At 36.1% G+C, this 11009-nt stretch overlaps 1 pseudogene across 1 annotated transcript; it reads right to left on the bottom strand.

Moving 5' to 3' along the window:
- Nucleotides 1-3232: 3232 nt before the first annotated feature.
- On the bottom strand, nt 3233-6444 carry LOC306664789 (PDZ domain-containing protein 11-like; annotated as a pseudogene). The gene is made up of 3 exons: nt 6361-6444; nt 4947-5099; nt 3233-3646 (listed from the first exon to the last, which is right to left on the bottom strand). The product of its transcript is annotated as a PDZ domain-containing protein 11-like (transcript).
- Nucleotides 6445-11009: the final 4565 nt, after the last annotated feature.

The raw sequence follows: 11009 nt of genomic DNA on the forward strand, positions 1-11009 counted from the left end.
GCCAACTGCCCGTAGTCTTGGGCAGACACTCTGAGTCCAAGTGACCTGCCCGGTTCCTCCTCCTCCTCCAGGTAGCCTCGGGTGTTCAGGAGCGGTCCTTCTGAGTCCAAGCGAACCACTGCATACCTCCTCTGGACAGCCGCCCAGATCTCTGGTGCGGCCACTCCGAGACCAAGCGACCCACTGTGCTCCTCCTCCGGGCAGCCCCCGGTGTTCAGGAGCAGTCGCTTTGAGTACAAACAACTCACCACTCACCTCCTGCTCTGGCAACCACCTGTAGCTCTGGTGCAGTCACTCCGAGTCCACGCGACCCGCCGCGCTCCTCCTCCTCCTCCTCTGGGCAGGCCCCAGTGTTCAAGGGTGGTTGCTGTGAGTCCAAACAGCTCGCCACACAGCTCCTCCTCTGGGCAGCCACCTGGAGTCCCAGTGGTTGCTCCAAGTCCAAGTGCTATGCTGAGCGGCTTCCTCTACAATGTTCCCAGTTGTCTGAGTTCACTGCTCCAGCAGGGGGAGAGGTGTCTCATTGGGCAACTCTACTTCACAAAGTTACCTGCTTTCTCAGACTACTGCCCCATCTGGGACGCCTCCCCAACAGGACAGACTCACCCGTCTGCTTTGAGTTGGTCCCAAGTCTCTCAATATCTCCTCTTTTGTATCCTGAGTCCTGGAGCAACATGAAGTGCAGCCACCCTCTAGTCCACCATCTTGAAACCCCCCTGAATTAGGTTTTAATATCATCCTCTGACAACCTATAGGAGGCAACACTTATTAACCAATACAATAGGGTGAAAGAGAAAAAATTATGTAGTAGACAGGATTATTCCTGCATATTTATTTATACATGTTCCATTTTCTAAATAAGGATTTGTCCATTCTTATAAAAAGCATGTGTGTGAGCAGGGAGAAATGGTGTGGAGGTGTGAGTACTATAAATATGGAAAGAAAACACAGATACAAAAAAAGTGTAATGTTTAGGGCAGGTTGGCAGCTGAACACAGATTTGATTTCCACTGGAACCTTATTGAAATGTTATTCATGCCAGGAGTTAAATAATCATCAAGAATCCATTAGAAAAATCAGGTGGCACTGACATCTTTCAGCAACACCTCTCCAGTCCTAAAAGTCATTTTTTTCATCAGGTCTTGTATGAATAGATTCTGTCAGCACTTATGTTTTGGCTCTCTAACTGCAAGTGTGCTGCTGGAAAGAACCTTCAATTGACCAAGTTGCTTTAAACATAACAGGACACGATTTTCTTTCTAAAAGTATGGTCTCTTGACCTTGAATTTGGAAAACATTCATTGACTTCCAGCTATGCTACAAAATGCCTGAATAATGTTGAACACTTTTCTGATGCCTCAACTTCTTTGTTTTCTCTTTTTAAAATGATGACAATATCTGACAATATTATAGAGTGAATTTAAAAATGCAACTACATAAGGTTTAGGTATAGATAATAAGAAAAATTTATATTTATAATAATTTACTTTCTGCAAATTGATTTCATGGAATTCCTCAAAGCAACACCAGCAGCACTAATTACATGTTATAAGGTTTGTCATAACTTATATGGTAAGAAAGCAGCAGAGATAGGGGAAACCTACTTGCTAGTTGCTTAATGATGAATTAAAATTTGTATTATTTTAAAGGCTACAAGGGGTTTTGGATGTAGACAATTTTATTTAATTACCTCAACAACTCAAAGACACAGTGTCATGTATGTGCATAAATAAGAACTGTTAAGTCATGACTACTTATGTCAAGGTACTTTTCAAAGACCTGTATGTATGTAGGACTTTGTTATTTTCATTATCATAACAAACATAAGAGATAGACATTAATTCTTTTTACTTTCAGATGAGAAAACCCAACATAGACAAACCTAACCTATTTAAGAAATAGCAGATTTATTAATCTATTATTAATAATTAACTTACTAATGTATTATTGTCTCAAAGCCAGAAACTATGATTTTACATGTTTTAATACTTCCCAACATACAAAGCTTAGATTCAAGCTGAACGATCTCACAGGTTTATTGACTAGTGTGTTATGAAGGACTATAATCTTGATTTTGAATCACTTGGACTTTCTTGAAAATTGTGTGTATGTGTGGGTGTGCAAAGTTAGCATTAAAATAAAAATTAACAGAGAGTTGAAATGGCCATAAAGATATGACATGTGTATATGAGGATGTATGTAATATTATTAAAATAATATTCACACATAAGTGAAATAGCTGCATAAATATGATCATCATGAAAATGAATTATAGTATTTACATTTACAAAAAGAAAAAACTCTGACTTTCTCAAATCCTGTAAGAGAAAATGTGTTCCCTTAATGTAATACTAAAACATACTGCAAAAATTGTAAAAATTTTATTTTCCAGAAAATGTAACATTCCTCATTTAGTTTATAACCTGAAAAACTATTTTTATACCTATGTTTTTATAATAAAAACCATGCCTATCTTCTTCACACTTTTGTTTCTAGTTACTGGTTCAGCTGCTGTTTTTTTTTTTTTTTTCAAAAGCCACAACCTTTATTCAGTATAGTAGTTTGCATTTGGGGGGACAGGATAGGAGAAAGAAGGAGCAAAAGCATCTTATTGGAATTCCCAACATGTATGAGACTGCTGATAGTACAGGATAGCATGAAATGGCCAGGCAATCAGATGGAAAGTTCCCAATATTTCTGAGTAATTTCTATAATTAAAATGTTAAGATGTGTTAGTGCCAAGCCCATAGTAACCTGTAAATGTCCATTGCCATTTTCTAGCTGGGTTCCCCACAGGCTAGGTTATACCTAGATATTATCATCTCTTTCCTTTCAGGGAATGAAACTTGCTTAGAAAACTAGGGAATTGAAAGTACAGTACAGCTTGGGTAGCACAGCTGCTAACTTTCTCCCACCCTCCCCATCCTACTATGCTAGGGAAGGGCTCAGAGTAGAACTTTTCCAAATGACTTCCTTGGGACCTAGCTAGCTTGTCTTGGCAGATTCCACATGGAGGGCCATGGGCTGCAACTCTTTAATGTACTGGCCTCTCTCTCTCTCTCTTTTTTTTTTTTTTTTTTTTTTTTTTTTTTTTTTTTTTGTGGTGCTGAGGATTGAACCTAGGGCCTTGTGCTTGCAAGGCAAGCACTCTGCCAACTGAGCTATATCCCCAGTCCATTTAACTTTTTTTTTTTTTTTGGCGGTGCTGGGGATTGAACCCAGGGCCTTGTGCTCAAGAGGCTGGCCTCTCTTTTTGGTGATAATAATTGTAGGGAAAGAAGCACAGGCACATGCTGATATTTTTGGGCAGTCTTTAGGAGCTCAACAGCCTTGCTTTGCTCAATATCTTGGAAATCCACATCATTCACAACTAGAACTTTGTCCCTTCTTGAAGTCCCAGTCCTTGTACATCTGAGTCAGGAATCACCTTGGAGATGAAGGTGCCTAGCAGGGTGGTCTTTCCTCCTCTAACATTAAATCCCAACTGAACTCCAGAAGGCTTCTTCAGTGTGACAACTTGTGGCAGAAACTAGGGAAATTCATTGTTGTGGACTGCAAGATATACTTCCTCATGAGGAGGAATCCATGCTGGAGGATTCTCATAAGCAGGCAGGGGAATCACTGTGTAGTCATCATAGTAATTTGACTGCCTATTTCAGGCAAGACCCCAACCTTCATGCCAGCATGCAGCCCTCAGCCACCCCAGGCTCAGATCACTGACAATTCCTGTGTTTAGTTTAGTTTTGTTTTATTTTGCTTTTTCTGTTTTTTTTTTTTTATGTAGTTGTAGTTGCATTTTAAATATTTTTTCCAAAGAAGTACAATTGATTTTTAGTAAAAGAGGAAATACTTAACAAATTCCAACACTCTCATATCAAATAGTTCTTTCAAATGTTCAATAAGTACCTGATCCAAAATTCATCTAAATAGGAGGCTCTGATGATATTAATTTAAAAAAATAAATAAGTACAGCACTCTTGTTAGAAACAATTTCAGTATATCACTTGAAGAATGTTCCACTTAAAATTCTGTTTTACCAAGTTGGTTGATTTAATCCTGCTTTATATTCAGATAAACTAGCTGTTATTTACTGCCTACACATTAGCTCTTCCACAAGCAAATGCAATTCCCAGCTTTTACTATCCCCTGCTTGGTTAGCCCATGGTTACTAAAAAGTTGGAAATACACCTGTCTAAATGAAGATAATGTGGATTGGATTAAAATATGTAGATCATTTGACAAAACAATGAATCAAAACCTGCAGAGAGGATGTTCGTTCTCTGCTTTGAGATGATATAACCTGTGCATGTCTTCCTCTGCTTATGCCATTTTCCTCCAGTTGAAATCAAGAAATCAAAGGTCATTTTACATAAAGGATGTCGTTATTTGGCAGAATAAAGGCAATAAGAAAATACTATTTTTATAGAATGACCTAGGTGATATCTTTATGTACTTAACAATTTAAGTAAAAGTTGTAGAAGACCTTAATAATCCCAGGAAAAACTGTGAATTAAATCTTCAAAAGTTTCTGGGATTTATTTCAGTAGACTCTGCAATTTATTATGAACAATAAGTTCGCCAATGCTGTTGAACCTGGAAAATAAATGAACATCTTTTCTGGATCATTTTCTGGAGATAGGAGAGAAAAAGAAAATAGCTGCTTCTACTGGAAGGATGGAGTGAGAACGGAAGCAAGAGAGCAACGAAGCGCAAAAGCTTCTTCTATCATTTCTTGATAGACACCATCCTTCTCTATTCACCTTCATCAAGTCTGCTTTCAACTTCTCTTCTGACAAATGCTACTGTAAGAGTCAAAAGGGCAGATGGACATTAATCTTCTTGCAGGTTTTGAAGAAGCACAGACACAAACATATTAGATGATACTAGGAGAAGGCCTCTGTCTCTTAAACCAAAGCCAAGTAACTTCTGTCCTGGAGAAGAATTACCACCAGGACCTCTGCTTCTGTAAGGAAGGACCCATGCATCTGAAAGGTAAAATGATTGTCCTGATTCAATGATGCATGAAGGTTGAGGAGATTATTGGTATCCACACTGGAGCTGATTTCCAGAATGGCTGATGCAGCTGCAGCATCCAGGAGCTGCAAAAGATAGATAGCAAACACAAGAAGGAAAATTGGTTTTCTGCCTTAACTTTCTGTGTAGACAGTAGTAACTCCCAACAGTCTCTAAAATGACTAGGCTACTAAAGTCAATGCAGCCTGCAACAACACCTCCTTGCTCAGATCAACCTTCATATAGTGTCTACAAAAATCTATATCCACTGAGATCCTCAGAATATGACTTATTTAGAATTAGTTGAAATTTAGATCATACTGAAGTGGGGGTGTGAGATAAATCTAATAACTCTTATCATTACAAAAGTAAGAAAAAATCATACAGAGATACATATAGGGAAGATACACACATGAAGATTTAGGTAGATATAAGAATGATAGAATCATAAATCAAAAAAAAAAAAAAAAAAAAATGCCAAGAATTGCTGAGGCCCTAAGTCTCAGAAGAAGCAATGGAGCTTTTTCCCTAGAGTCTTGGGGAGGAAGACAGCCCTGCTCATACCTTGAGCATGGACTTCTAGCCTCCTGAACTGAGGGAATAAATTTCATACTTTCAAGCCACTTTTTACTAATTTGTTACAGGAACCTTAGAAACTAACGTGGATGTCATGTCTTGTTTTCAGCAAAGTCTTCTCCGTGTCTTGTGCTTCATCACAGTGTCTCATCTGACTCAGAAGTTTCTTTCATGCTATCTCATGATCCTTTCTGAATCACATATCAATGTGATTCTTCATTTAGTTGCCTCTCTTTTCACAAAACGGTGAGATGTTTGAGGGCAAGGAATCTGTCTTATTTATCCTTCTATCCCCAGGACTTGGTTTGGGGACAGAAAGTCTAAATAAATGCATATAGAATGAATGTTGGATGTTTAAAAAATGAATCATAACCTACATTATTTTTAGTATCTTCCCTGTAAATCTACAGGCATTATATAATTTCATAATAAAAAATTTGACCTGCTGTTTATAGAAACAATCATTTATTGAGTTAGGTGTCAAGAATACTATAAAAAGGCTCCCAGCCTTCAAAACATGCAACCTAATGGAATGAACTAAAAATAAACATAATTTTATGTCTTGTAGATTTAATGTTCTCTGAAAAACACATGTGTTACACTATGCAAGAATGTTCAGAGTGAAAGATTACATCATGAAAGCTTTAACCTCATCAGTGGATTAATCCATGTGGTAGATTAATAATTTGAATGGACTCTTGGGTGATTACTGTAGGCAGGTGGGATGTGGCTGGAGGAAGTAGGTCACTGGCGGCATGCCCTGAGCTATACCTGCTCATGGCTCCTTCTTTTTCTTTTTCTGCTTCCTAACTTCCCTAAGCTGAGCAGTTTTTCTCCACCATGCCCTTCCACCATTCCGCCTCACCATATGCATGGAGCATTGGAGTTGGCTAACTATGAACTGAACTTCTAAAACTATGAGCCCAAAATTAGCCTTGTCTCCTCTAAGCTGTTCTTATCAAGTATTTCAATCATAACAAGGAAATGCTAATACAAAGAACAAAATAAATAAAAATAAAAAACTTAGCAGAGTCAACTCTCCCTTAGGATTCTAATGAAGGTCAGATAGTTTCCAACTTTTTCCTTTTACCAATGAAATATAATTTCCTACTCTAAGAAAGAAATGGTGTTCCTTTCCTTGTAATTTTCCTTTGTGTTTGGAAAGGGAGGATCATTATCACCAGGATGTGATGGCAACGGGATTCATTAGTTTCAAGTCCACTAGACTTTACCCTTGAATAGTGGCTCTGAAACTCTTTTGTGTCTGATAACCACCATAGAGTCCTTGGATCTACCCTGAGGGGTTCTAGGTCAAAATTAAAAAATATATATATTTCTCTTAATATCCTTCCCAAGAGATATGTTCTAACTATGTCTTGGAAAACACTGATTATAGAATTCTAAAAACATTCAAAAAGAACACATAATAATTTTTGCAATTGATATGTCTTTGTTCATAACATTACCATACTGTGAGATATGTGACAAACTTTGTTCCACCAATACTGAAACATGTTCTTCAAACTTATGTTCACATTTCACAAATTTTCTTTACCATTTAGTATCATCCTATTTCTGTTCTGTCTACATAGCACTTGTAATGCAATTGCCATTTCATTCTACTTTATAATTTTGGCTCTATATTTGCTTCCATTCAAACAACCAAGCACCTTGTGATGCACATGATTGATATTAAATACCTTATTTTAAATAAATGTGTATTTAAGTTAATATTGAAAAACCACAAGTAAATAAGTTCAGAAACCTGAATATATCTCTACAATCAAGTATCTAAGAATACTTTCTTTTGTATCTACACAGAGACATTGGCTTATATATATTGTTCTAACAAAAACAACGTAGAAATTGTAAAGCATTATAAGTAGTATTGTGCCTGTTTCAAAAATTTTCTTGGAAAATTTAATATTCATACATATTATTATTTTGCCTGAGGAAGCTATTAAGCCCAAGTAATATAACTGCATGGGCTGAGAGCTATTCCAATTGCATATATATAACCAAAAACCACAGCAAGAAAGGGTTTCATTAGTTCATATTGATACTCTAGGTATAAAAAAAAAAAAAAAAAGTGCTTAGAAAAATCTTGAGGAGACAGATTTCTTTACTAATACTTTGAAAAACAAGTCCCTTTTAAATGAATTACTAATGGTGTAAAGTGAACTGAGTATAGCTTCCAGAGTTGGTTCAGGAATGTGAAGTTCTCTGAAATGAATGAGTGGCAGAAATACCAAAAGATTTTCTGATCACAAAATTTATACTGCTCTCTCTATATTTACTTTTTCATCACTCAGTCTTCCCAAACCTTGGTTTAAAATTAGATTTTTCTTTTGTACTTTTAAATACAAGTAATGATCTCCATTTCTTTCTACTTGCAGCTGCAAAATCCCACCTGGATTAATCCAGTGATTTATTGAAAATGAGGACATTGATCTTCCTTTACCCTTCCCTTCATAGCTCTGTATAGGCACTCTTGGGCTCATATCAGCTGTAGTATATGATATTTAAAACCCTGTAGAGACTTAGACTCCCTGGTTGAAAATAAATTGCTGCTCATTTTGGTCAAGCTCAATTGGTTTTCTAGAACAGGGCTAAGCTTGATGGTGATGTCATGACCACTCAGGTCCTGGTGGAAGAAATTGATGGATTGATCTTGTTCAGAATGTCAGAGGAGCATTGCACAAGAGCACAGGACATGAGCCACGGTGGGATTCCTGGGTTGTATTGGTGATGAGATTTAAAATCCCTGGCAAAAAGGAAACCATGACAGTTGTGATGATAAGTGCCTCTATAGGGTGGCTTCTTCAATTGTAACAGGTCAGGTCACAGAAATACTCTAAACAGCACGTATCAGGTAAAATAATTGCTGCCAGGTCATTTACAGAAAATTCCGAAGAGAGATTTCTTCAAAAACATATCATCTTTCTCAAATACAAAACGTACCTCAATTTTCAGGGGCTTCTTTCCAACTTTTAAATTTCTTTCACATTACCCATTTACTAAACATTAGTAAATGAGACCATCTTAAAATGAAATGATTCACAATCAATAGACATCTTATTCAAATAGCACTGACTACTGAAACTTATAGATGTAGAACTTTTAAAGTATTTTTAAAGTATTTTTGGTTGGTTCTTTTCCATACAGAAATCAGAAATTCAGAAATTAGCACTAAGCACTAAAGCTGTTTCTATACATTGCTCTCTCATTTATTGACTCATTCAACACCTATCATACCCATCAAACAATAAACAAGTACTATGACTTGAGATCATGCAGTGAATAACATATTATTTCCCACCATCAAAGAGTTAAATATATATTAACTTAGAATGAATACAGTCTGTTGAACGCTGTAATGTAGGAAAAAGTTGCTACAAAGAAAGTTCTGGTACTTTTTACACCAAGAATAGGTCTTTCTATTGAAAGGGAAACTCACAGAAGTTAGGAATAGGACATGGAGCCAGTGGAGACTTTCTTTTGGAAACGAAAGAAAATGGCTAATTTTACAATTTTATTCCAATTTATTGTATATTGCTGTACCATTGCTGGACTAATCAGATTCAGATTGAGCCTCATAATTCTTAAAAGAATCTCATTGGTTTGATATTAACAGAATATTTTCCTTAAAGTTACTCTTTGAAGAAGGTAAAACATTTCTTTTGCTAAAACATACAAAATGATTTGAATAGAACACAGAAAACATTTTTAAGGACCTAATTATTCTTTAAATATTTGATACTTCTCACAAGATATTGAAGTAAGTACTACAAAGACATAGAGATATGATAAAATAAAGTCCCTTTCCTTGAGAGTATATGGCTTAATAGGAGAGGTTAATATTGTTAATAAAAAAATAATGAAAGTTCAAAAGTTATATGAGACGTGTGAATACTAAAAAGATATACATGACAAAAAGCAAAAACATTGACTAATAATTGTGTTAGCTTTTCATTGCTATGATAATATACCTGAGAAAATAAACTTAAAGACTTAAAGGACAGATTTCTTTTGGTTCATGGTTTCCAAGGTTAGTCCATGTTCACTTAGTTTCACTGTGAGGCAGAATATCATGGCAGAAAGTCATGACAGAGGAAACTTCCTTGTTTAATGGTAGCCAGGAAGCAAAGAGATAGAGGAAGTTGCTGGGGTCCCAATATAAATGTCAAAGGCATGCTCCTAGTAACCTGCTTCCTCCAGTTAGGCTTCACTCTTCCAAAGTTTCCATTGCTTCCCTTAAGAGCCACTGTCTGGGAATTAGGCCTTTAACTCACAAGGTTTTGGGGGACATTTCAAAGCTAAATTATAACAAGGGTATTTTAGCTTGGTAGCTGTACAATCACAAAATAAAATAGATAAGGTGACTTAAATAACAGAAATATATTTTCTCCCACTTATGAAGGCTAAAAGTCAAAATCAATGCCTTGGCTGGTTTGATTTCTTCTGAGTTCTCTCCCTGGCTTTCATAGAGTCAGCTTCACACTGTGTCCTCCCATGGTCCGTCTTTCCTCTGTAGGCAAATGACCCTGATATCTCTCTGCCATATCTTCTCTTCACATGAGGACTTATATCAGAATGAATTAAGTTCACCCTAAGAACTTCATTTTAATTAAATTATTTCTCTCAAGGTCCTATGTCCAAATATAGTTACACTATGAATTATTGAAAATGAGGGCTTCAATATATGAGTTTTTGAGGGATACCATTCTTTCTGTAGAGGAAAATATATTATTAGTAACTTGGAATATAAAAATTGATTCTGTGAAGTAAGAAAAGTGATGCAGAAAATAGTTAATATGCTTAGATCAGAAATAAACATAAAAAAATCATCGAAATTCTTGAATATCAACTTTTGCAAATAATTATCATTCTGAAGTGCCTATCTTGTTTATGCCATACCCTCATTTGATACTTTTAATGACCTCTTAACATTTCAAAAAGTATTCCAAGAAATTAAGGTGGACATAAGATTCTTCATCATCTGGTTGTTATTACCCTCTTCAGACACTTTTCTTAACCTCTCTACTTTGAGTTTCAGACCGAAGGGTTACCAAGCTACTTGTGTTTCTCTGAATACATAATGCCACTCTATACTATGGGGGGTTGCCTACTTGACAAAACACCATAAATACTATCTAATCCATCACTTATTTTATTCAGTGTCCTACAAATCCCATGAACACAGTTGACTGTTTTCCTTATTTTAATCATGTTAAACATTTTTTATCCACTTACATACAGTCAATCTTCACTATTTGTAAATTCCATATTTGCAAATATAGATGCTTTTGCAAAACCAAACTCAGTACTCATGTTCATTTTCTCAATTGCACAGAGTGGCAAAAAATTTGAGTTGTTTAGTTTATGCTTTCCCAGCTGAGAGCTGACATCTTGCTTCAGCT

This window comes from Sciurus vulgaris (genome assembly GCF_902686455.1).
Source record: "Sciurus vulgaris genome assembly, chromosome: 1".
In the NCBI taxonomy this organism is placed as follows: domain Eukaryota; kingdom Metazoa; phylum Chordata; class Mammalia; order Rodentia; family Sciuridae; genus Sciurus; species Sciurus vulgaris.